The sequence below is a fragment of the Pinus tabuliformis genome, chromosome 7, assembly GCF_031772625.1.
Source record: "Pinus tabuliformis cultivar Carrire ecotype Pingquan chromosome 7, CPIR1, whole genome shotgun sequence".
NCBI classification, from domain to species: domain Eukaryota; kingdom Viridiplantae; phylum Streptophyta; class Pinopsida; order Pinales; family Pinaceae; genus Pinus; species Pinus tabuliformis.
The window spans coordinates 1,458,033,041-1,458,057,369 of NC_142293.1; the positions used below are offsets into that span (position 1 = coordinate 1,458,033,041).

Here is a 24,329-nt window from a genome sequence, read left to right on the forward strand (position 1 = left end):
TGATTGTAATATAATACAACCTTTGCCAACAACACATAAATTAACCAATCAATTTGTCTATATCATGCAATGTTCTTCTCACTTAAATATATTTCATTGATATACTAATGGTGAAATTCAATTGTATTATTTGTATTTGATTGAAATGTATAAAATTTTAGCACATCTGTAGAAACAAATGTTTCACTAACTCAAACATGTGATACACATTTTTTTGTTTCTTTTTTTTTGTACAACCTAGTGCAACCCTTTCAAGTTGCCCATGATTGTAATATAATAGAACCTTTTTCAAGAACACATAAATTAACCAATCAATATGTCTATATCATGCAATGTTATTCTCACTTAAATATATTTCATTGATATACTAATAGTGAAATTCAATTGCATTATTTGTATTTTGATTGGAGCGTAAAATTTTTGCATATATGTAAAAACAAATGTTGCACTAACTCAAACAGGTGGTCCACATTTTTCTTGTTTTTGAGAAAATAATTTCAACTTCATCCATGTCATTTTTGCACTTAAGGTGGTCCACATTTTTTTGTTTTCGAGAAGATAATTTCAACTTAATCCATGTCTTTTTTTCACCTCGTCCAACCCTTTCAAATTGCATATGATTGTATTATAATACAACCTTTGTCAACAACACATTAATTAACCAATCAATCGTATATAACATGCAATGTTTTCGTTGATATACTAATGGTGAGATTCAATTGCATTGTTTGTATTTTGATTGGAATGTATAAAATGTTTGCACATTTGTAAAATATATATATATATATATATATATTAGTTTTTTTATTAATAACTATACATGACATGCACTTCAATGACCTCAAGGAAGAATTTTAGGCTGACAGCAAATCCAAAAGGAAAAAAGTTGGAGAAACAGAGAGCGGAGATTGAAGGCCTTAAAGAAAAATGCAACCACCTGAAAGAAGCAATAACCAACATAAAAGCAATCACTCAAAGCATGCACAGAGAGGCTTCGACAAAGATCAGTGAGAAAAAGGAGCCTCAGTTCGATGATTCAGTAAACCAGCAACAGTAACTCCTATGTCTTGCAAATTTTGCTTTCTTGTAGGCCAATTTGTACGGCAATATAGCAGTTATCTTTTCCATATCTCAATCTACAAGTCCTCTGACATGGATGAAGGGTCTGCATACCCATTTTGGATCTTCTCCTCCTTAATCTTACCATCTTATGTAATAGGACTCGCTCCTCGAAGTTTTATAATATATCAGTAAACGACCTTGTTAAAAAAAAAAAAACCTATACATGACATGCAAAATAGAGTCATTAGAATCACACATATTTTTTTGTTGGCTAACCAAATGGTTTTAAAATATTCCAAAAACTTTTGATGTTCAAAGAATTTTTCAACGAACCTTTCATCTTTTTTACAAATTCATCATCTTGACACAAATGTGCATGATTTCTCCTAAAGCACAAAAAAAATATGAATTTTGTTCTCTTTTTTGGACTTTATTTCTAACATTCTTCAACCATGCACAATGGACATGCCACATACATAATAATATTGTACACTTATTTGAAGACGTGGAATAACATAATTTTTAGAGAATATACATTAACAATATTTTTGTTTCTTATAAAAAAGACTAAGCACATCACCTTAACAGTTCAATTTCGGCAAACAAGATCGACATCCATTTAGAAATATCAACTAGAGAATTGCATTATGACATCACCTAAAATACTAAATAAATTTCAAAAAGGGGAAATCAAAAATAATATCTTATTCACGAGTAAAACAGTCAAGTTTCTTCTCTATATATGGAAAGTTAAAGGCAATTTTCTTTTGACAATGTCACTCAATCCAAGGGGTGACAAGGGCTAAAGCATTGGGATTAATCTTTCTTTGAGTGCTTGTGTGATTATCATGTCATCACTTTAACAACTTATAAATGAACACATCCACCTAGTTCAGTAAATGAATGGCATTGACCCCCAACTCAACCAACATGTATTCGCATCTCAACCACCCAATTTATATTTCACTGCTCTATACAATCAATGGGAGGAACGAGATCTAGCCTTACAACTTGTTTTTTGAGGTCAAAGTAGTCTTCCAGTGAAATGACAAAAGTCACAGAAGGCTCAACCAAAAAGAGTTTTTGTAAGCGCATAAATGTGAGGGAACAACAGGGAAATCTAGTCAAGTCATCTTAAGAGGGATTGCTCTCCCGTGACTGTTGATTGAGTGAGAAATTCCCAATGGAAGGAACATATTTTTTACCTATCCAACTAACCAACTAACCACATTAGTTAAGCTCTACTTGAGAAAAGAGAAAAAAGTTAAAATACCCACACAATACCATCCTTGTTTTCTTATTTTATCAATTAAAACAACAATAAGTTGAAGCATTCTCCGATTAAAAACAATTTCAATCAAGATAATAATAAGAACTCAAAATATTTTAATGAAAACAATTCACTAAGTGCTAGGGTTGTAAATGAAAAGAGGAGAATCTCAAATGATGTAGTTGCTCATTTGTGGCTTGTTAGCAACAATAGACCTTTTATTCACACTCAAATGTTAATATTCTTGTGTCATAACTTCTAAACAAATCAATGAAATAGACCACTAAAAATGATCAATTTTAAATGACAAAAGTTTAGAATTAAATAAAAACAACAAACAACCAACAACAACAAAAACACACATGAAATAAAAATTTGGAGAATAACCCAAAAAAAACATCAAATAGCATTGCAATTACATGTTTTATATGGGTTATTCATTCCCTACGCACCCACAAATTCCTATATAGATACTAACCACTAAAAACACTAACACTACGGTTTTTGCATTACAACATTAAAAAAAATGTAATTTTCAAAAACATAATAAATTTTAGAATTCTCTATTACAACCATAAAACCTATACCCCTATACCCTCGATTTTCTCTTATAGACGAACAAGCAAGGTTTATAATCCTTCTTACAGGACCAACTCATACCAAAGTTACCGAAGGCAAGAGCTAACCAGCCTGCCATAGGGCATTAAATGCCCGTATGGAGGCCGGCGCTACCATGGATGTCGAGGGGGGTCATGGGCGCATCCATCCTCCATGCATCGTTAATCCGGCAGCCAGCGTTCCGTTTCTGGGAACGCGGGACCCACCAGCCTCCAGCGCGCATCGGGACCCATTTTCAAACCTCCCCTCGCGCCAAAAGACCCATTTTCATTTCCGAACATTCGCTCCCGTTCGACATGCTCTGCTCTGCCTCTGCAACCCGTCTGGAGGAAACACGGCCTCTGTTTCCTCCAGAGGTAATTTTTGACACCTTCATAAGCAAAACACTTCAAATGGTAGTAGATATGGGTTTGGGAACAAAAACATTTCCCATTTTCATAGGACTTTAGCGAATGCAGCCAGCTACTCATTGGGTTCAAACAATTATGTTGGTAAAACTCAAAACTCAGAAAAGTGCTTGTGCAACATCTACTAAGTAGCTTATGTGCAAGAAGTTCTTGTTTCAAGGATTTGGATAAAGAACAATGAGGTGGGGAATCTTTGCAGACGACTTGGAGCCAAGAGATTGAGGGTTCTGTTTTAAATTGAGATACATAGGCGGAGGTTTCAGTGATAGGGTTGGGTCTTCAGAATATAAACCCATGTCATGATCCATATTTATCAAGGAGTTGTTGGATTTTCTTTGCAACAGATTTTGCAAGTTATTATGTTTCTTTCAGCAATGTATTGATTATACTAAGAATAAGCATTTGAAAGTCTATAATACTGTTTTGTGCATGGGTAGGAAATATTGAAGGGGAGATAGGGAATTATGCTCTAAATGTGTTTATATCTGGTGGGGTCTTGAGTGTAAATTGTACACACTACAAAAAATTGCATTTCAAGTGGTGTTCAATATTTATAGTATGAAATGTTGCTCATATGTTTAGTCAATATTCGTGTTCCCTCATTTGTATAGGGATTTGAAGAATGAAGAAGTGGGACTTGATCAATGAGTTGGAGGTCGAGGACCTAGAAGGAATGATAGAGTTTTCAGCGGAAGATTTGACATGGACAGAAGTAGCAGGAGACCAAGTCGCGATTATTCCATATTGTCGACTTGAGGATTTTATAAGTGGAGAGCAAATGAGGGAAAGTGCACCTACTCAATTTGTTGCTAAAACTCGATGAATTAAAGATTTGAAGGGTATCAAGAGGACAAATTCTTCAACATATCTAGAATATGTTGTGTGAGTCTCTCTCTCTCTCTCTATATATATATATATATATATATATAAAATTTTGATTTTAAGTTCACTATGTCAAACATGCATAAATATTTTATTTAATTTTTGGTAAATTCTTGATCACAGATATTGGTGTGCCTATTGTCCAAATCATGTACAATCCAACAATGTAGCTGAACCTAGATCCAAAACTAAGAAAAGTCTTCCACGTCACAGCATCAAAGTTGGTTGTCAGTGTCACTTTATTATGCGACGACTTGCTCTTAGACCAAATGATGTCGTTCTAATATATACAATATGCAGACATATTGATGACAAAAATGTGGTTTGTCATGGAAATGAGGCAAATGACATGCCCAAGAAATTCAATTTTGTGCCACATTTAACAGAGCATATACGAACTATTGTTGAAGATTTGGTTCGTGATGGTTTTAATGCTACGATGATCTGGGAAAAATTTATCTTTGATTTAAGGTATGGATCTGGTGAGTTGTTCACAGGGGCACCTCGAGATTCTTTCATGACAAGAAAGGATGTGTCAAACATGTACAATAATATCACGAGGCTAGAGTATGTGAAGCATGAAAGTGATCCAATGAGTGTGGATTGTTGGGTTAGTGAGTTCCCAGAGAGCTTTTTCTTCTACCAACAACAAGATGTTGTTAAAAACATCCCTTTCATTATAGGCATACAAACTAAGTGGATACTTTCAATGATGGTGAAATACTCACACAACATGTTATCAATGGACTCAACTTTTAGCACTAACAAATATGGGGTAAACATATTTACCAAAACTTCATTTTTCTTGTTTTATTTCAATGTCGTCATCTTATATGCTTATAATCTTGTTTTCTTATTGTAATGCAGTATCAACTGTACACCATAACGGCTTTTGATGATCATCACAATGGGATTCCAGTGGCATGGGTAGTATCATCACGGAATGGTACTCCTGATATTTGTAAATGGATGTCACAATTATTTGCAAATGGGAAAAAGGAAAACCTAGATTGGCATGTCCGAGCTGTCATCACAGATGATGCAGCAGCGGAAATCGAGGCATTAAGGTGAACCAGTTTTTTCTTTTTAGAAGAGATAAAAAGAAATAATGTTCAAGGATATTCTCTTATAATGTTATATTATTTCAGGACTTGCACAAACTGTACACTATTATTGTGTGTATGGCATGTCCGTAGACCGTGGTTGAAAAATGTTGGAACCAAAGTCAGGGGAAAGGAAAATAAAGTCCGTATCTTCCGTGCTCTAGGATTAATCATGCATTCGTGTGAAAATGATGCATCTGTGCAACATGAAATTCAAAGTTTCTTTGATGAATTCAAAGAAGAAACTGTGTTTTTGGATTATTTTGCAACCAACTGGTTAAACAACCAAAAAATTATGTAAGTTTCTTAAAGTTGCATTTTATCAGTTTATTTTGTAATTGACCATTTTCTATTGTTTCTTCGCATCTAATATATGCTTTTTTTCCAAATATGTGGGCAAAACCATATAGGGACTTCCCACATTCCAACCAGGATACTAATAATGATATTCAATCTTATCACCGGTATCTAAAGCAAAGGTACCTTTATGAGAAGAATAATGTGTCCCATAGAAAGGTGGATTGGCTGTTGCACCTATTATTAAAAAAGGTTGAGTTGTATTACATTCACATGCAACGTCTAAAAAATACTGGTTTTGTCCGAGATTCAAAAATTGAGCAACAAATAAATTTAAGTAAGTGCAAAGCAAAGAATATCCCAAATGAAGATTGTATGGCTGATGGAAACAAGGAAAGTGAGTATTTGGTTTGTAGCCAAACTATGGAAACTCGTGATACATGGTATCATGTCATCTATAAAGGGCTGAACCTAAACTTTTGTAATTGCAAATGGGCCCTAAATGACAATATTTGTAAGCATATTCTAAAAGTTGAGATGGTAGTGACTAGAAATGTTTCAAGGGGCAATGAATTGCCTAATGTCTCTAGGTCTATTACAGAAAGACCTGGATATTTACTTGATTTAAATGAATCGTTTGTAATGAGCCCAGAAATTGAAATGAACCTTCCAGCTTCTCCTTCCACTGATTCAACCATTGTAAGGCCATATAGCACCCTAACAATCAATGAGGAAATTAAACTTGTGATGTCATCAACTCATAAGAGATTGAGGGGTTTATTACAAATAACACCCAAAACTTTGGAGCAGGCATATGCACTAAATCAATTGGTAAAAAATGTAAGCCAAGTGTACAATAATAAGAAATTTGATGTTGTAACTCCATCCAAGGTCACTACCAAGAGGCTACAAAGTTTCTTGAGCCCAACAAAAAAAAGGGGGAAAAGTGTTCCTGCGTTGAAATCAAGAAAATATGGACCACAGTTTCTAAAGGTTGGACGATGTCGTGGAAGGAAAAGAAGCATGAATGAACAATTGGAGATTTTTTCTATAAAAGAAATCAATCTGGACCACACATCTAGAAGGGTACAAAGTTCTATTTTGCAAAATATTGGTATGGAAATATCAATTGATGTATCATTTTATGTGAAATTCAAAATATCATTATCTTCATTGCCTTCAATGCAATTGCATAACAATGTGTTTTTTTTTTTTGTTACAGCTGAAGATTCCACATCTCATAATACTTCAAGTTGCCAAGTTCGTTTATTTCATGAGAATAATGTGGATCCAAATATGGGGGGGTTCATTGATTCATTTTCCATTTGATTCACCACATCCACCTCTTCCGTTTGATCATCGAACCCCCTGGTTGTTTCCACCAATTGCACCAAATTCATTCATTGGGCAGCCTACTTCAACCCATAACATTTTGGTTCCACACCCTAGGGTGATGCCTCCTATTGTACAACCAGTGGGATTGTATCGCCGCTTGCACTCTATACAGGAAATAACGTGTGGAGAAAAATCAAAGTGCCAGCAATAAATGGCGAGATGACAAATATTCGAGCTGATGAGTATTCATGGATATAATATGGGCATAACCCTATAAAGAGATCTCCTAATCCAAGAAAATGTTGTGTGCATGATGGGTTGAAAATGTTTTTGGATATGTACAACATTATCTAATTTCAATTTTGTATGGTTATCGTATCGAGTTATTGAAATCTTTTTGTTGAACTCAAAGCATATAAAATCTCAGTGTAAATGTTCGCTGAACTCTAACAAACTCCAAGAAAAGGTTATTTGCCTTTTTGCTACTATAAGCTTGATACATCCTTTTTGGATAACAGTATAGTGTATTGTACATAAAGGCAGAATTGGAACTCTTATATATCAGGCTGGCTCATTATTGTAGATGTTATTTTGGCATGTTGCTTCAATACAAAATGAATTTCAATGAAAATTGGTGAAAATTATTGACATGCTCAAAGTCAGTCCTTTGGTGTCTGGAAATGATTGAAAATTGTGGAGTTGGAACCCATCTATGCATACTCAATGCTATGTCTTTCAAGTCCAATGTGTCATGACTCATGAAGGAAGGATGGACCTAGCAGGATAAAAACAATTATTGTAGAGCTATGTTGCAGGAAATGTACCCCCTGCATACCAGCCACATTTCAGTACAAAAACTCCAAAACACGGCTGAAACACGCCTAAAATACATTTCAGTGGGGATGAAAAAAGTATCTTATTGCTTCTTACTTTTGGTGAAAAAACTGCGTGACCAAAATTTTGGATCTGAAATAAAAAGGTATCTTTTAAATCATGAATCTATATTCTAAACCATAATGTTAAAACTGAAAATTTCATTGTTTACTAATTTCAGGGGTCACATTTCCATCACATTTCTGTTTCAAATTCAGGTTTCCATTCCCCATATCATGCAGCTTAGTTATAGAGGCATTCCTACTTCACCAAATTTCGTCATCCAACATTTTCCTTGGTTGTCCATGGCCACATAGTAGGTGTATTGTCTCTTCCATCTTAATTAGAGAGATCCAATTCTGCCATTAGGAGACAGTCCACATATGCTGAAGAAGGAATCTAAACCCCTTCAGTGATTACTTCCCTTCTAAACTTATTGGCATCCTCATATTTAAAATGGCCATACTCAAAAAATTCTCTCTCTTCTTGCAAAATAGTATACCATCTAATACTTTGTTTGGAGACAGAGTTTAGTCCAATTCCTAGCCTATCCATTTTTTGGTTGGCAATGGCTAGGAGGCCAAAATTTTTGGCTCAAATAAAGGGTGTTAGAGCTAGCAATCTACACGTTGGGATTTTATCATCTGGTAAAGAATTCATTGGTTGAGTTAATGCCTTTTTTGAAAAACCTTAAATTTAAGAACTAGGGAGAGTCGAACAGCAACTTGCCCTCAAACTTCACAAGAGGGGACCACCACAGCTGGTGATCATGAAATGACATGCCATATCTGAGAAACTAATCCTTCTAGGAAAGAAAAATCTTAACAGCCTCACAAGCCTTCCAAATGCTCTTCAAACCACAGTTCATCTCGTTATCAATTACCACAAGGTGAGTTTCCCCATATTTCTTTTGAATTCTTTTTCAGTTTGACCATTTTTCATCACTTCCCAGGCCTCCATAATGATATTGCTTTCTTAAACATTGGGAGTTACAGATAACAGGCCCAAGGATCCATGCTTGCTGACTTACTGTTTACATTTCCATTTCTACCCATTTGCAGTTGCCCTTTTTTCTCCGTTTCCCTGCATTTTTGATGGCCTTGGAACTGTACACTATTAGTGTATGTGGAGATTTTGGATTAGATCAAATAGGGAATGGTGATTCTAACTTCTAAGTTAGCTTAGAACACCGTGTTCTCTGACTGCAATTTAATTATGTTGAAGAGCATTGCCATCATCATGGGGAGGGGTTGGTGGTTCATTTATGCCAAGTAAGTTTTCTGATCAGTTCGGTTGCTGTGCCAAAATATTTATTGGAATGAAAAGAACCTAGATGATCCTAATGGTGTTATGGCCAATAACCCAACTGCCCAAAATTCAGTGACAGTTTACACTGATCTCGCCTTGCAAATTGTTTGAGCCATGCTAGGATTGGATAGTGTTGCTTTGAAAGATGATTTATGATTTCATGTTTGTTATTGCAACTAAAATACTTCATAGCCTTCCTTTCAGGGGAGGAATCAAACAATTGCCATTACCTGTTTCTTGCTATGGTTTTGTCATTTCTTTTGGTCAGTGTATTCAAAGTGTTTCATTTTGGGGTTTTATTGCTTTGCTTCCTCATGATATGACTTTTGGGCTATTCTTCAGTAGGTCTGGTTGGTTTTATAGTTGCAACAAAACACCTCTGAGGATTGCTTGCATAGTGATGTTGGCATGAAATGATCAGCTGCTCTATTAAACAGACAGGGTCTCATTGTATAGTATTAGAGACAACAAGGATTTAATTTCAAGAGCTATGCTGGAAAGATATTGAATTTTGTGAGAGCAGAAGAGACCAGCTTACTGAGGGAAACCATTGTGAAGTCAACTTGTACACAACCTGGACACTTGCGTATTTCAAAGGTATGCTAATCAAGCTCGTTCCAAATTGTGACATTTGACCTTCATATTTTTCTGCTTCGGGCTTTTTCTGTTCTTGAATTTTTGAGTTAAAGAATGCACTCAAAATTTTGAAAGTTTGCAGCTGCCCCCTAGAATTCTCAAACAACACTTAAACTCAAGCAACGAGTACATGCTACAATGGTCCAGGTGGATATTGGTGGCCACCTGCCAAGTCCACCTGAACCCCCACCATTGTCTTTCTCAGCATTTTCAGTTTCCTTAATTGTAGCACAACTTACTATTTTTAGCAGTTTTTCGGGTCCTGAACTTCCGGAGCCGTTTTGAGGCCCTAAACGACGTTTTTTGGGGAATCCAGGGGCAACATGGGTCCATGGAATGGACCGATGTTACTTGTTCCAACAATGATAGTGCTCGGATAGATCTTTCTAATGAGCTATTGTAGGCGTCAAACAGAGATCATATGCCAAAGTTACGACCTCAGGAAGTTGATGTACCAATTTACCCCCAAACGGGGCCCATAGTTTGGCGTTTCATCTCCTAGGGTTAGGTTTTGGGAATGTTAAGGGTTTTCCATTGTTTCTCAACAATAAATAGGTCTTCGAGCCTCATTGTAACACAGTTCAGAGGCATGTAGCCATCACATCTCTTCTCAGAGATAAGCTACCATCGCCCTAGCTGGTTTATTTCCATTTCTGGTTGTAAGCATATTTCAGTATTTTCCATTAATGAAATGAAGTATTATTTCCGCTGCATCTTTGTGTATATGGTTATCTCTGTAATTTGTTGCGTTCTTGTTTAAATCTGGATCAGTGGTATCAGAGCGGTCTGCTTTTTCTCTGTTTTTCTTTGCATGTCCCCAACAAGGTCGGGATATAAGGAGTTAGGGCTTGAACTGGTTGAACCTTTGCAAGACCAGCCTCGCAAATCCCGACGGCCTCCCATGGTGGACGAGAAGAAAGACGAGGGGGCAGGAGATCCCATCAAAATCTTGCTCGAAGAAGCCCTCGAGCGACAACGGAACGCGATGATGGACAGCTTTGCCCAGATCCTTCAGCGGCTACCCAGAAGCAATGCATTGGCTTCCAGCAGCTACTCTGGAAACGCCACAACCTTTAAGGTACAAGTTAATTTTGAAATCCCCATATTCGAGGGTCAGATAGACGCAGATGTCGTAGATAAATGGTTAAATCTGCTAGAGGGTTATTTTTCTGTTCATGAATTTTCGAGTCGGGAAAAGATTGTTTTTGCTCTTCTCAAAGCAGCCCCCCACGTCAAGGACTGGTGGGAAACCTACTGCGAGCAGAAGGATGAAAGTACTGGCTCACTATTTTCAGCCGCACCCACCTGGGATTCGTTCCGGGATGCCATCAAGGAGCAGTACTACCCTGTCGGAAGCTATGAGGATGAATACATAAAGTGGACCACGCTGCGGCAGGGAAGGGACCAAGACGTGCCGGAGTTCACCAATCTTTTCCATACCCTTCGCACAAAGTTGGGTATCAAGGATTCAGAGCAACATTTGATACTCAAATACCGTGGCTGCCTGCACAAGTACATCCAGGAAGAAATACAATTCCTAAACATCCCCTCGCTCGGCGCAGCATACCGATATGCCGTCAAGGTCGAGCAGAAGTTTAAACAAAAGAAGCGAGACTTTGGATCTGCGAATCCAAAGCAGGGGAAAGGTGCCCCTAAACCACAGAACAAAGGACAAAGCCAAGGCGGGACAGCCCAAGACAACCAGCCGAAGCCGCAAGCAAAGAACAGCGCCGCGAAGCCGAGAAAGGACACTGGAAAATGGTGCGAGTTCCATAAGAGCTCCACTCACAACACAAGTGAGTGTCGGGCCAAGCAGTCACTGGTGGCTGAGCTAAAGGTTTCAGAATCAGATGCATGTTCCGACTCTGAGTCAGAACCCGATAAGGGGTATGAAAAAGGGAAGCAGATCATTGATGCGGATCCCAGCGCCACTGTTGCTACCGCAAAGATCCAGAAAAATGAACCCGAAGATCCAGAGGAGGAGGAGCGTCTCTTCCACTCCCAGATGTGGGTAAAGGGCTCCCCGATACAGTTCATTGTTGATAGCGGGAGTCAAAAGAACCTCATTTCGGCAGAGGTCGTGAAGCGGTTGGGCTTACCGACCACAACACATCCACAACCATACACCATTGGGTGGCTTCACCAAGGACGAGATCTTCGCGTGAGCCAGCAGTGTCGCCTTCCATACAACATCAAGCCCTTCACGGATGAGGTATTGTGTGACATTGCTCCCCTTGAAGTTTGTGATGTATTACTAGGACAACCATACTTGTGGAAGCGACATGCTGTGTATGAATCAAGGCCCCGTGCTGTTATTATTACATTGGGAAATAAGTTGTTCAGGATACCAGAGGTAGCACCACCTGCCGCCATCTCTTTGATTACTGCAAAACAATGCAGTAAGATCATTTCCAAAACCAGGAAATTTGTTTTCCTGATGATACGCCCTCAAGGAAAGAAGAAGACAGTGGCCGCGGCCTCCAAACGGGGTCCCTCTGCACGACAACTACAGATGGACAAGATTGTGGAGGAGTACGAGGACATCTTCACCTCCCCGGCAGGGGTTCCTCTGCACTGTCAAGTCAAGCACTCCATCGATCTGACCCCAGGTGCGCCGCTACCCAATGGACCAATTTATCGGCGCTCCGTTCTGGAGAACAATGAAATCAAGAGGCAGATTCAGGAGCTCCTGCAGAAAGGTCACATCCGTCCGAGTTCATCGCCCTGTGGGAGCCCGATCATGTTGGTACAGAAGAAGGATGGGACGTGGAGACTCTGTATTGACTATCGGGCGCTGAACAAGATCACTGTCCGTAATAGGTACCCGATCCCGCGGATTGATGACCTCCTAGACCAACTAAAGGGGGCGAAATATTTCAGCAAGATCGATCTGAAGTCAGGATATCACCAGGTACCAATCGAACCCTCCGATGTGTGGAAGACTGCCTTCAAATCCAAGGAGGGCCTCTTCGAATGGTTGGTCATGCCTTTCGGATTGACGAATGCTCCTGCAACCTTTATGAGGCTAATGGATGACATCTTGCGGCCATTCACCAACTCCTTTGTAGTAGTATACTTGGATGACATTCTGATCTTCAGCCAGAGTTGGGAAGAGCACCTCCACCACATCCGACAGGTTCTCCAAACACTGCGGCAACACAAGCTATGTGCCAATTTGGAGAAATGCACTTTTGGCATGACCCAGGTTCAGTATCTGGGATACATCATTGATGAACAGGGGGTGCATGTCGATCAGCCAAGATCCAAGTCATTCGGGATTGGCCCTCTCCAACCACTCTAACAGAGCTCCGCAGCTTTCTAGGTCTTGCCAACTTCTACCGCAGGTTTGTGTTGGGGTTTTCTCATATTTCTTGGCCCTTGAGTCAAGTCACCAAGGGCGGGGCGAAAGCAAAATTCTTTTGGTCTGAATCTCAACAGAAGGCATTCAGGGAATTGAAGGATCGCCTCTGCACGACACCAGTGCTCGCGTTACCAGATTTACAACAACCATTTGAGGTCGAGACAGATGCCTCTGACTATGCTATTGGGGCAGTCCTTACTCAACATGGACATCCAGTGGCATATCACAGTGAAACACTTTCAGACACAGTCCGGAAGTACCCCACTTATGATAAAGAGATGTATTCCATTGTACAGGCCTGCCGACAATGGAAGCATTACATTTTGGGGAAGGAAACGGTCATCCACACAGACCACCGACCTCTGCAGTTCATACAGACCCAAGGGAAATTGCAGAATGATCGCCATCAGAAGTGGTCTACATACCTGCAACAGTTTCACTTGAATATCAAGTATAAAAAGGGCAGCACCAATAATGTTGCAGATTGCCTCAGTCGACCACCGATCATGGCGCTAACCACCGTGCTCAACTCTTGTGGGCACGAGACTTCTGATTGGCCACTTCTCTACAAAAGCGACCCAGAATTCGGCCACACATACCAGACACTCTTGGAGGGTCGGCATGTTGCAGATTTTCACCTCCAGGATGCCCTATTATGCCACCTCGGTCACCTTTGTGTTCCTTCAAGCGAGCGTGCCAAGATGATTTGGGAAGCACTACAGTCGGGCTGCTGGGCATTTCGGGGTCGAGAAAACAGTGGCAGTACTGCAAAATTATTTCTATTGGCCGAATCTTCGACAGGATGTTGGGAAGTACATCCGATCATGTACTGCCTGTGCCATTGCCAAACCGACCATTAAGAAGCACGGCCTCTATACCCCGTTGCCTACCCCTAGTCGACCTTGGGAATCCATCTCCATGGATTACATGTCAGGCCTTCCTTCCACTAAGCATGGAAATGACTGTGTTTTTGTGGTCGTCGACAGGTTCTCGAAGATGGCCATTATGATGGCCTGCAAGAAGAATATCACAGCAGAAGCCACTGCTAAACTCTTCTTTGAACGAGTGTGGGTGCACTTTGGGATCCCACAGTCTATCATCTCAGATCGGGACAGTCGGTTTCTCAGCACATTTTGGTCCAGTCTCTGGTCAATGCTGGACACCAAACTCACGAAGTCCACAGCCTTCCATCCTCAAACTGATGGCCAGACAGAGGTTGTCAACAGGATGATTGTGCACATTCTGCGCATGTATAACTCAAAGCATCCACGCACATGGGACGAGAGCCTCCCCTATGTTCAACACAGCTACAACCGAGCTCTTCACAGCTCCACTGGCCATAGCCCTTTTCAGGTGGGTTTGGGATTCCAGCCACTATGCCCCATTGATGTGGCCATGCCCCTTGCAGCTACTCACATGAATTCAGCTCATGTCCAGTCCGAAACAGATAAGGCCACCAGCTTCATTGAGCGCATCCAACATATTCGCCAGCAGGTCCATGACATTCTTGAGAAATCAAATGCCAAGTACAAGCAGCGACATGATCAACACCGGGTGCCACACAAGTTTCAGGTGGGCGACAAAGTCTGGTTGCATTTGCAAAAGGAACGCCTTACTGGAGCCTATCGGAAATTGAGACCACTCCGATATGGTCCTTACACCATTACTAAGGCTATGGGAGACAATGCATTTGAGCTCAGCATTCCCCCATTCCTTGGCCTGCACCCAGTGTTCAATGTGGACCGCCTTCGGCCATACTTTCCACCATTGCTAGACACATCCGACATTGCAGAACAGCTCAAACCCACAGAATTAAATCCAGATTGCATGGAACAAGCTGCAACTGATCGGATCATGGACACACAGATCAAGAACACTCGCCAACAGAATATCCAACTGTATCGAGTTGTCAAAGCAGGCCAACTCCTTCAGCAGGGCAAGTGGCTCACCAGGGAACAAGTTCAGCAGAAGTTTCCTCATCTCATGGAGGAGCTCAACGCAATGGGGACCATTGCTTCCTAAGGGGGGAGGAATGATCCAGGTGGATATTGGTGGCCACCTGCCAAGTCCACCTGGACCCCCACCATTGTCTTTCTTAGCATTTTCAGTTTCCTTAATTGTAGCACAACTTACTATTTTTAGCAGTTTTTCGGGTCCTGAACTTCCGGAGCCGTTTTTTGAGGCCCGTTCCAACAATGATAGTGCTCGGATAGATCTTTCTAATGAGCTATTGTAGGCGTCAAACGGAGATCATATGCCAAAGTTACGACCCCGGGAAGTTGATGTACCAATTTACCCCCAAACGGGGCCCACAGTTTGGCGTTTCATCTCCTAGGGTTAGGTTTTGGGAATGTTAAGGGTTTTCCATTGTTTCTCAACAATAAATAGGCCTTCGAGCCTCATTGTAACACAGTTCAGAGGCATGTAGCCATCACATCTCTTCTCAGAGATAAGCTACCATCGCCCTAGCTGGTTTATTTCCATTTCTGGTTGTAAGCATATTTCAGTATTTTCCATTAATGAAATGAAGTATTATTTCCGCTGCATCTTTGTGTATATGGTTATCGCTGTGATTTGTTGCGTTCTTGTTTAAATCCGTCCGGATCATACAATATCAGTTCTCTAAATTTTTTTGTGCTTCATGTTTCTAGGAACTTAATCACCAGGCATCACCCAACAGTTTGCGTGGCAATCGACTACAATCTTGAGCTGATTATTAATTTTTTAATTTTTTACATGAGATGACATGTAAATTATGATCATTGAATCACCCTTATTCAACCATAGCTTAACTGGCACTCATTTTCTAACAAAGAATCACCTAATTTTAATTTGTGTTTGGATCCCAATTCGTACCCTTCTTTTCACTTGCAAAGACTCTCTTGTATATGCTTCACAAGCTCTACCAATAATAGAGAAGTGAGTGTCCAAGTATGATATTTTATACAACGTAGGTGCTCTCTCATTCACTTATTTGTGTGTCATTTTTTAATAGAGGCGATTTCTCTTCATATGTAGCAATGTCTGTGCCCACTTTGAATATGTTTGCTTTTATTACAAAACCTAGCCTAACCTACCTGGCATGAGATCCAATGTATTGTTGATTGAAATGATATGATGCACCAATCTAATCGGTATTTGTTTGATACATATATAAATAAACTAAAAAGCAATTAATCAAGTCTTCATATTTACATCTTTATCAGTCACCAAGACTTTTGTTAGAGGACCACAATGTGCATATATTTTGACTGCCACAATGTGAATATTATCATCATTTTCATGTGATCATGTGTAAACTTATATTACTTATATTTGGTTTTCATTTAGAAATCATTATCAGTTGGAGTTAGGATGATCGCATGAAAGACATATGCTATTTGTGATGAAAGGGTTGCTAAGTTTGAAGTGTATTGAATGGATCCTCTAGTCTTGGTTACTACTATTACCCTTGTTGTGTGTTTGACACCAAGGGTAACCTCTTTCATGTCCACAACTACGACAATGTTTACTTTGTTCATGTTGAGGTCAAGGATCCTTCCAACGGAGCCCAAGATTCATTTGTTATTGAATGTCAAGTGAAGCCTCTTGAATGTAATGTCGACTATTGTTGCCAAATCATTTTATTTGGAGACATCATCGTGTATTTAAATTGATAAGAAAATGTTTTCTTGGAAGTTGGCACAATTTATTTCCCCAACATCCAAGATGTATGTAGGCATAATTGACATTGAAACCAAGAACAACGCATACCATTTATATGTAAATAAAAACAACTAATATAATAGTCTCTATATAATCATTTTTTTAAAATATATTAGGCATCACTTAAAAATGCATTCAAGGCCAATTGAAGTGAGAACCTTAAAAGGTCAACTACATCCTAACAAACTATTCCAAATATAGAGGGTGATCTTTTCAATCAAAGACATGGCTTACTACTAAGAAATTGTTTGCCATCAAGCCTAAATAAACAAAAGTTTCTTGAAGCATTTGTTGAAGGACTAGCTTCTCTTCTCTCGGAACCAAGAGATAAATATCCATGTCCTATAAAATAGAAATTTATTCATGCTTGGCCATAACACCTCTGAGGATTTCTTGCATAGTAATGTTGGCATGAAATGATCAGCTGCTCTATTAAACTGACAGGGTCTCATTGTATAGTATTAGAGACAGCAGGGATTTAATTTCAAGAGCTATGCTGGAAAGATATTGAATTTTGTGAGAGCAGAAGAGACTGGTTTATTGTGGGAAACCATTGTGAAGTCAACCTGTACACAACTTGGACACCTGCGTTTTTCAGAGGTATGCTAATAAAGCTCGTTCCAAATTGTGACATTTGACCTTGATATTTTCCTGCTTTGGGCTTTTTCTGTTCTTGAATTTTTGAGTTAAAGAATGCACTCAAAATTTTGAAAGTTTGCAGCTGCCCCCTAGAATTCTCAAACAATACTTAAACTCAAGCAAAGAGTACATGCTACAATATCAGTTCTCTAAATTGTTTTGTGCTTCATGTTTCCAGGAACTTAATCGCCAGGCATCACCTAGCAGTTTGTGTGGCAATCGACTACAATCTTGAGCTGATTATTAATTTTTTATGGCATAATCATCATCTCCTTGCAGTTATAGTTGTCTTTTGATGTCCATGAAAGTGAATAAAATCAGCCTTTCCAAATTTGTTTGGAAAGCCATCTCACATATTCTCTGATCAAGGAGTCAGCTGGTTCGTATAGGATGGTGACAAGGTGCAAGAGGTGGAAGTCATAACTAATAAAGTCCTGTTCACACTAAGAATATATTAGGTTTCTTTTTCAGATGTTTATTTTAACCTTATATCACTTTCCTGCAGAACGATCTGGTTATTGTTATACCTTTTCGGCTATATTATGTATCAAGAGTTATCTATTCTTCATAACAGAGCTATAATAGCAGTTCCATGGCTATTTGAGTTGTGAGCCTCCTCCAAGTGAGACACCCAATGCTTTGGAACGCAGAGTTAGTGATGGATTTTTTCAAATGTCATTGTAATTTGTAGCATATTTCACTATATTTATACAAAATTGTATTCTTTTAGTATATGCTTGGGAAGATAAGCCCTGTAAAGCACCATGGTTTTTCAACGAGTTTTTTTTTGTAAAGTTTGATCTGTGTAACGAGCCATACGGCTAAGCAGGTATCTTGTCTATGGAGGATTTTGGCAGCTTAATGGATCCTTGTTCTTCAATCAGTGAGGAGGAGGAAAGACAGTATTATTGTAAAAATTGCAATTATTATGGACATTACATAGATAACAACCCATATACCAAAGAGGGTCCTAAAGGCATTACACTAGATTTAAATCTAATGAACAAAAGTTGTAATATCATACTAATCTGGTCTCTGGGTGCACCATAATTTAATTCATTTAGTAAATGAACTTATTTAATTTGTTGTGATTGTGAAAATAGGTCCAGAAGGCATTACACTGAAACATTCTGGATTTAAAATCTAATGAATAAAATTTCTAATACCACACTAATCTGGTTTCTGGATGCACCATAATTTAGTTCATTTAGTAAATGAACTGATATAATCTGTTATGATTGTGAAAACATAGTGATGTCATATGTAAACTAGACTTGGCTCCAAAAAACCATGAGCACAGGCCATCTCTAGGCCATTCCCACAACCAATTTTACATCTCTATAAAAGCATAGCTATACAATTATTCATAAGGCTTCAGGGTATATGAATTAATCACGCTGCTCACTGCTAGACTCTAATTAACATATAATATAGAAATAACCTTGACACCTTGATATAAGTGAAAGTGATGCTTGTGATAATAGCAAATGGGCTCCATAACATAGTATTCCACCTCTTTATGCATTACACGGGATCTAAAGATGAATTATATGGTACAGCGAGTAATCCTCCTTTTAGATATATTATTTCACTTGGTTGGGGAGTTATTAATCCCCGTTTTAGATATATTATTTGACTTGGTCAAATGTAAAGTGATATTCATTTTAAATTTGGAAGTTTTAAGAGAGCTTCGAACTCATTGTAACGTTTCTTTGTAAACGACTCTGCTTTACTTACTAGTTTGGATGTGAAAGATCATGTACATCAGGGTAACGGAATGCTGTAAGGGTTACCTAAATTGCCATTGAGCAGGTAGTGGTGTACAAGTACTTGAGCTCTGAACAGTTTAGGGTTGTTGCTAGTTTTGGGTTGTTACAAGTGGTAACATTGTTTAGTTTTGGCATGCTATTGAAGGGTTCTTGCCATATTGTGTGGATATTGAATGAAGCATTGTTCTAAATGTTTGATAACCTACTCTGTTCCATCAGAGTTGTTGTTGTGTATATGTTAATAAGCATGCTATTCTGTTACATCTTTCTTCGTTACACTTTGATGAATATGGATGGTGACGATGTACTTCTCTGTTATGGTTTATGGCATGCTTTTTATGGTCGCACATCACCGTTGATTCTGGTGTAAAGTCAATAGTGAGTGTTCTTGATTAGATGATGAGCTATGGCCATTAGCTGAGTTAGCCCTGTAGTAACAAGATGGCCGATATTATGGGGCATTACGCTTTAAATTTCTAGTTGTTATTGTTGGTGTCATTCTTGCAAATTCCAAAGCCTTAGTTTTTGGTTCCGGTGCTGGAAACATGGGACACTAGACTCTAGAGCATTTCTTGTGCTTGTAAGAAAGGTGTCCTAGTTGGAAGATTAGTGTGGGTGTGACGAACAAGGGACATGTCAAGAAAAAAAAATGTCAAGAAAATGGGGGATTAAGCATTTTGAAGCAGAATTTATCATTATGATTTTGACAAAGTTTGCGGACTCCATATTTTTAATCTTTTAGGCAATTTTGAAATATGAGCGTTTCTTCACTTGTGTTCTTTATTTACTAACTTTATTTATTAATATTATGGCATCTTCAAAGGCATCATGGGCATGTAGGGCTTCATTGATATATGCGTACATTGCATCATTCTAGGGCAAACCATGTACCTAAGAAAATTAACTTCATACTAGGTTAGAGTTTGTCATTATTATGCATCAATGTTCTTAGGAGGGCTTCATGGTATGAAATTCTTCATCTCACATTAGATCATCAACTATTTTCGACTTGTCATCATATAGATATGGATATAGCTAGGGTTTGCATGAGAAATGACTTATACTTCTTAAATGTTGTGAAAACCAACAAACCAGATGTAAATAACCTTATTTTGTTACTTTCATTTATTCCCATGGCATCCATCCAGGTGGAAATCAACACTATTAAAGCGGTAGCATCTGAAACTTGAAATTAAAATTAAATTCAAACGGAGCTACAATAATATTCGCTGAACCACTAGTAGGTTAAGAATAATTAGTTCACCTCAAATATAATGTACATAATTGGACACATGAATTCGGTTATAACATGATTGGAAATCTAAGGTGAATGATATTACAAAACCAAAAAAAAGTACATTAACGAGTTCTTTACTGAAAGAACCACGGTATGAGAATCCCAAGAAAAATGACAACCATGGTGTATACACATAGTCAAGACCTATACTGATGCTGATAAATGTTTTCCAGTGGAATGAACGATGATCCTGAATCATCTCTGGCACCTGCATCTACACTTGAGATTGCTCCAACCATTAGATCAATAGAGATTTTATGGATCTTCACAAAGTGCTTTATCGAAAGAGAATTATATCGAGCACTCCAGATTTTTGTCTCTCTGTAGAGGGGCTTCAAATTGTCTGCGCGAACATTGTAGATGCCTTCCATGTGATTACAGATTAAATTTGAGTTTGTCAGCACTGTTATGTTATTCACCCCATTTTGTTTTGCCTCTTTTAGCCCCGCAACAAGTGTAATGTAGAATGCTTCGTTATTGGTTGTCTTTCCCTGCACTTCCCATATTCTATAAATCACATGATTTTTTGCCCCATTGTGAAGGACAAATTTTAAAGATGCTCGACCCAGATTTGGGCGGCATGATACTTCAATGCACAGTGTCCACTTTTCCACCATTCTGTGAGCTTAGAAGCACTGCATAGTGACAACAACAAAATAGATTCATGTTAGAATACATTAATATGACAAAATATCCTGATTGAAATTGATTATTTTTATGCTACCTCAAGTTTGAATGCACATCCTTGAAAAATAATAGAAAATCAAATATCAATGATAAGACTTTGGGCATAAAGAGTTAATAATGCATGCATGTTCATGAAAATGAGGATGTAGCATGACAAAAAGAAATGAATCATTTAAGACAAACCTTATCATGTTATCAAGGATTCTAAGGACTTCAAAATATCATCTTTTAGTAAGATTGACTAAAGAAACCCTAGAAAATGGTTTTTCCTGTTACATTTTCAAAAACATTGCTATATCCATTTTCAAAAGCATTGCTATATCTAGCGATTCCAATTGCAGTTCACTATTAGTGCTTTCCAGAGCTATTGCTCACATCTTGAAAGAGGGATTGCATTGGGTGGAGGGTTCCAAATAGAGAGAACACTCATATGCTTATCCGGATCACCATCAACAAGAGGCAATATCTAGGAAGTCAAATCATGTGTGCTAAAAGTTTCCAATTTATGAAGTCAAATCATGTGTGCTAGCAGAATCTGCAATCCAAATCATAAATTGTTTAGCTTGGTTGTTGTCCATTCTGGTTGCTGTCCATTAAATGTGAAATTCTTGTTGTCCACAAACTGAAGATATTCCCTTACTGGGTCATAGCTATAATTTGGCAAAATTAGCAGCAAATATTTCCAGCCCTGCAGAGTGTGCATCTTGTACAATACTTGTAGGTGCTTCTAAATACAAGTTTGTATCGACTGAGCAAATGTAGTCCTTTGGAACCATGATTCCAACAACAAATTTCCTCACAAATGCTAAGCTTTTTACAAGGGAACCATATGTTGCATTTGTTGATGGATCTACATCATATTTGCCAAGAAGCCACAATATTAGCTTTGTCTTTGTTTTTCTAAATTTTTGTACAATGTCTTGTAAAAGCCAAACCTCAGTGGAAGAAATGTTGATCAAAGTCATTGATTTAGATACATATATCACAAAAGAGGACATGATTAAGTTCTGGTTTCAAAAAAAACAACATACTGATACATATCAAGAAAAATGTAAGTATCCAAGATGATGAAAACAAACAAAACAGAGCATGAGAGAAGTCATTGGAAACAACACCCACAAAGCATATTTCTACTTTCTAGAAAAAATAACTAAAAGTCCAACAATTGTGAAATGAAACAATAGATATTGACATTAGAAATATAAACATGTACATTCAACCAAACAGTAGCTGGTTGATATTGAGTTATGTCATCTGGTTGAAGTAATGGATAGATATTGTCAATGCATAAGAGCGGGACTAAAATGAACGAATTGCTGGAAAAAATGGAAGCATGAGATTCTTGTAGTAATTCAAATTTAGCAAAATCAAGAAATTCCACTTGGAAGAAGGACGAATGTTGGAGCATGAATGGTTTCTATAGTCTACTAGAATGCCAAGTATCTACTCAAGTAAGAGGATGGTTTCTTTTGTGATTTTTCGTACCTTGTGTAGGATTGTTGAGCGAGGGTTTTGGAGGTATCCTCTGTCTAGTTTCTGCCCTAGTTTTTAGCTTCTTTTATGAAAAAAAATTCACCATCAGTCCGTCGCTATGTGGCCTAGTTTTTTGCATTAATCATGAGGAACGATACCCTTAACAGGTGACATGCTACTGTGATATGTCTCTGCAATAAGGACACATGACTTAAGGATTTAGCACATGTATTTTAGTGAGGAACAAGGGCCAAAATATTGCTCAAATTGTGGCAGAACAAAGCATGTTGCGATTGTCTATTGGATTGTATTGAAGTGAAGGCTAGTGGGAAAAGGAGTGTTGAAGGTTGGTGGGTAAAGGTCTGTTTAATAGGCTGATTGGGTAGCGTGTGAATAAGCCCTAAGTTTCATGCAATTTGGGGAGAAAAATTGTGGATGTTTGGGTTGTTTCTTGATGCCTATGATCATCCTCTTTCGTGATGAAAGGGGTTGTGTTGGCAGAATTGATACAACCCTAAGTATAGTGATAAAGTAGTTGCCTTATCACTGTTGTGTTGGCAGATTTATGTGCCTCTTGGAACAACTAAACAAGCAGTAAATTAGTTGTGAATGCAAAAACCTTGGGACTTGTACCTTGAGAAATTTGATACCTCTCAACATACATATTACAAACATACATGCAAAGTTTGAAGGATCCCCTTTACTTGGGATGTAGAATGTCCTGCTTGGAACAAAATGTTAATCAGTCGCGTGTGCAGTAACCATTGGATTTAGTAACTTGAGAGATTTGATACCTCAACATAAAACAGATATGGGATAAAGATCAATCTATGCTATATATATATATATATATATATATATATATATATATATATATATGAAATAACACACAAGGAGTTGACATTGTATTTACTTTTGCCAGGGATTTTTACTATTACAGACACGTGCATATACTTACATGAAGAGTTGATGTATCCTTCCTAATTGGGTTGGATAATATTTTTCTCAGCACATTTATTTCGTGATATGTTTGCTTCTAACTGAGTTGATGCAAAAACAAGTAAGTTTGCACTCTAATTGAGTTGACAATATTGGTTGACTGGTTTATTTATTTGCCAGGTATTATCCATACCATTATGCTCCTTTTGCCTCTGATCTTATGGGTCTCAGTCAGTTAAAGATTACATTTATTCTTCGGACTCCATTCAAGCCATTCAATCAGTTAATGGGAGTTCTTCCATCTGCAAGGTACTATACTAATATGACTTGTTAATTTGTTGACTAAGACATCAATATGGTTGCAGTGCAAATGCACTTCCTAAGCATCATAGGCCATTAATGACTGAACCAAATTCACCTACCATTGACTTTTATCCCATTCATTTTACTTAGGGAATCCATTCCCCTTCAACGTTCCCAAGCTATAGCAAGTCTAGTATGCAAACTAGCAGAAGCTAACAAAACTGATGATTTTGGTACTTTGCCCAAGACCATGCTTTGGGACCCATTTTCAAACCTCCCCTCGCGCCAAAAGACCCATTTTCATTTTCGGACATTCGCTCTCGTTTGACATGCTCTGCTTTGCCTCTGCAACCCATCTGGAAGAA

The 24,329-nt window shown here is 38.3% G+C and overlaps 1 long non-coding RNA gene across 2 annotated transcripts in view; it reads right to left on the minus strand.

Moving 5' to 3' along the window:
* Positions 1-873: 873 nt before the first annotated feature.
* Positions 874-24,329, minus strand: part of LOC149253260 (uncharacterized) — a 32,795-nt gene continuing 9,339 nt past the window's right edge. The window contains exon 3 of one of the 2 annotated variants that reach the window (XR_016266171.1): positions 874-1,228. This is a non-coding gene — a long non-coding RNA (uncharacterized LOC149253260). Of the gene's footprint in view, positions 1,229-20,817; positions 21,198-24,329 lie in introns of those variants that run through there. The other variant, XR_016266172.1, reaches the window with a different exon arrangement.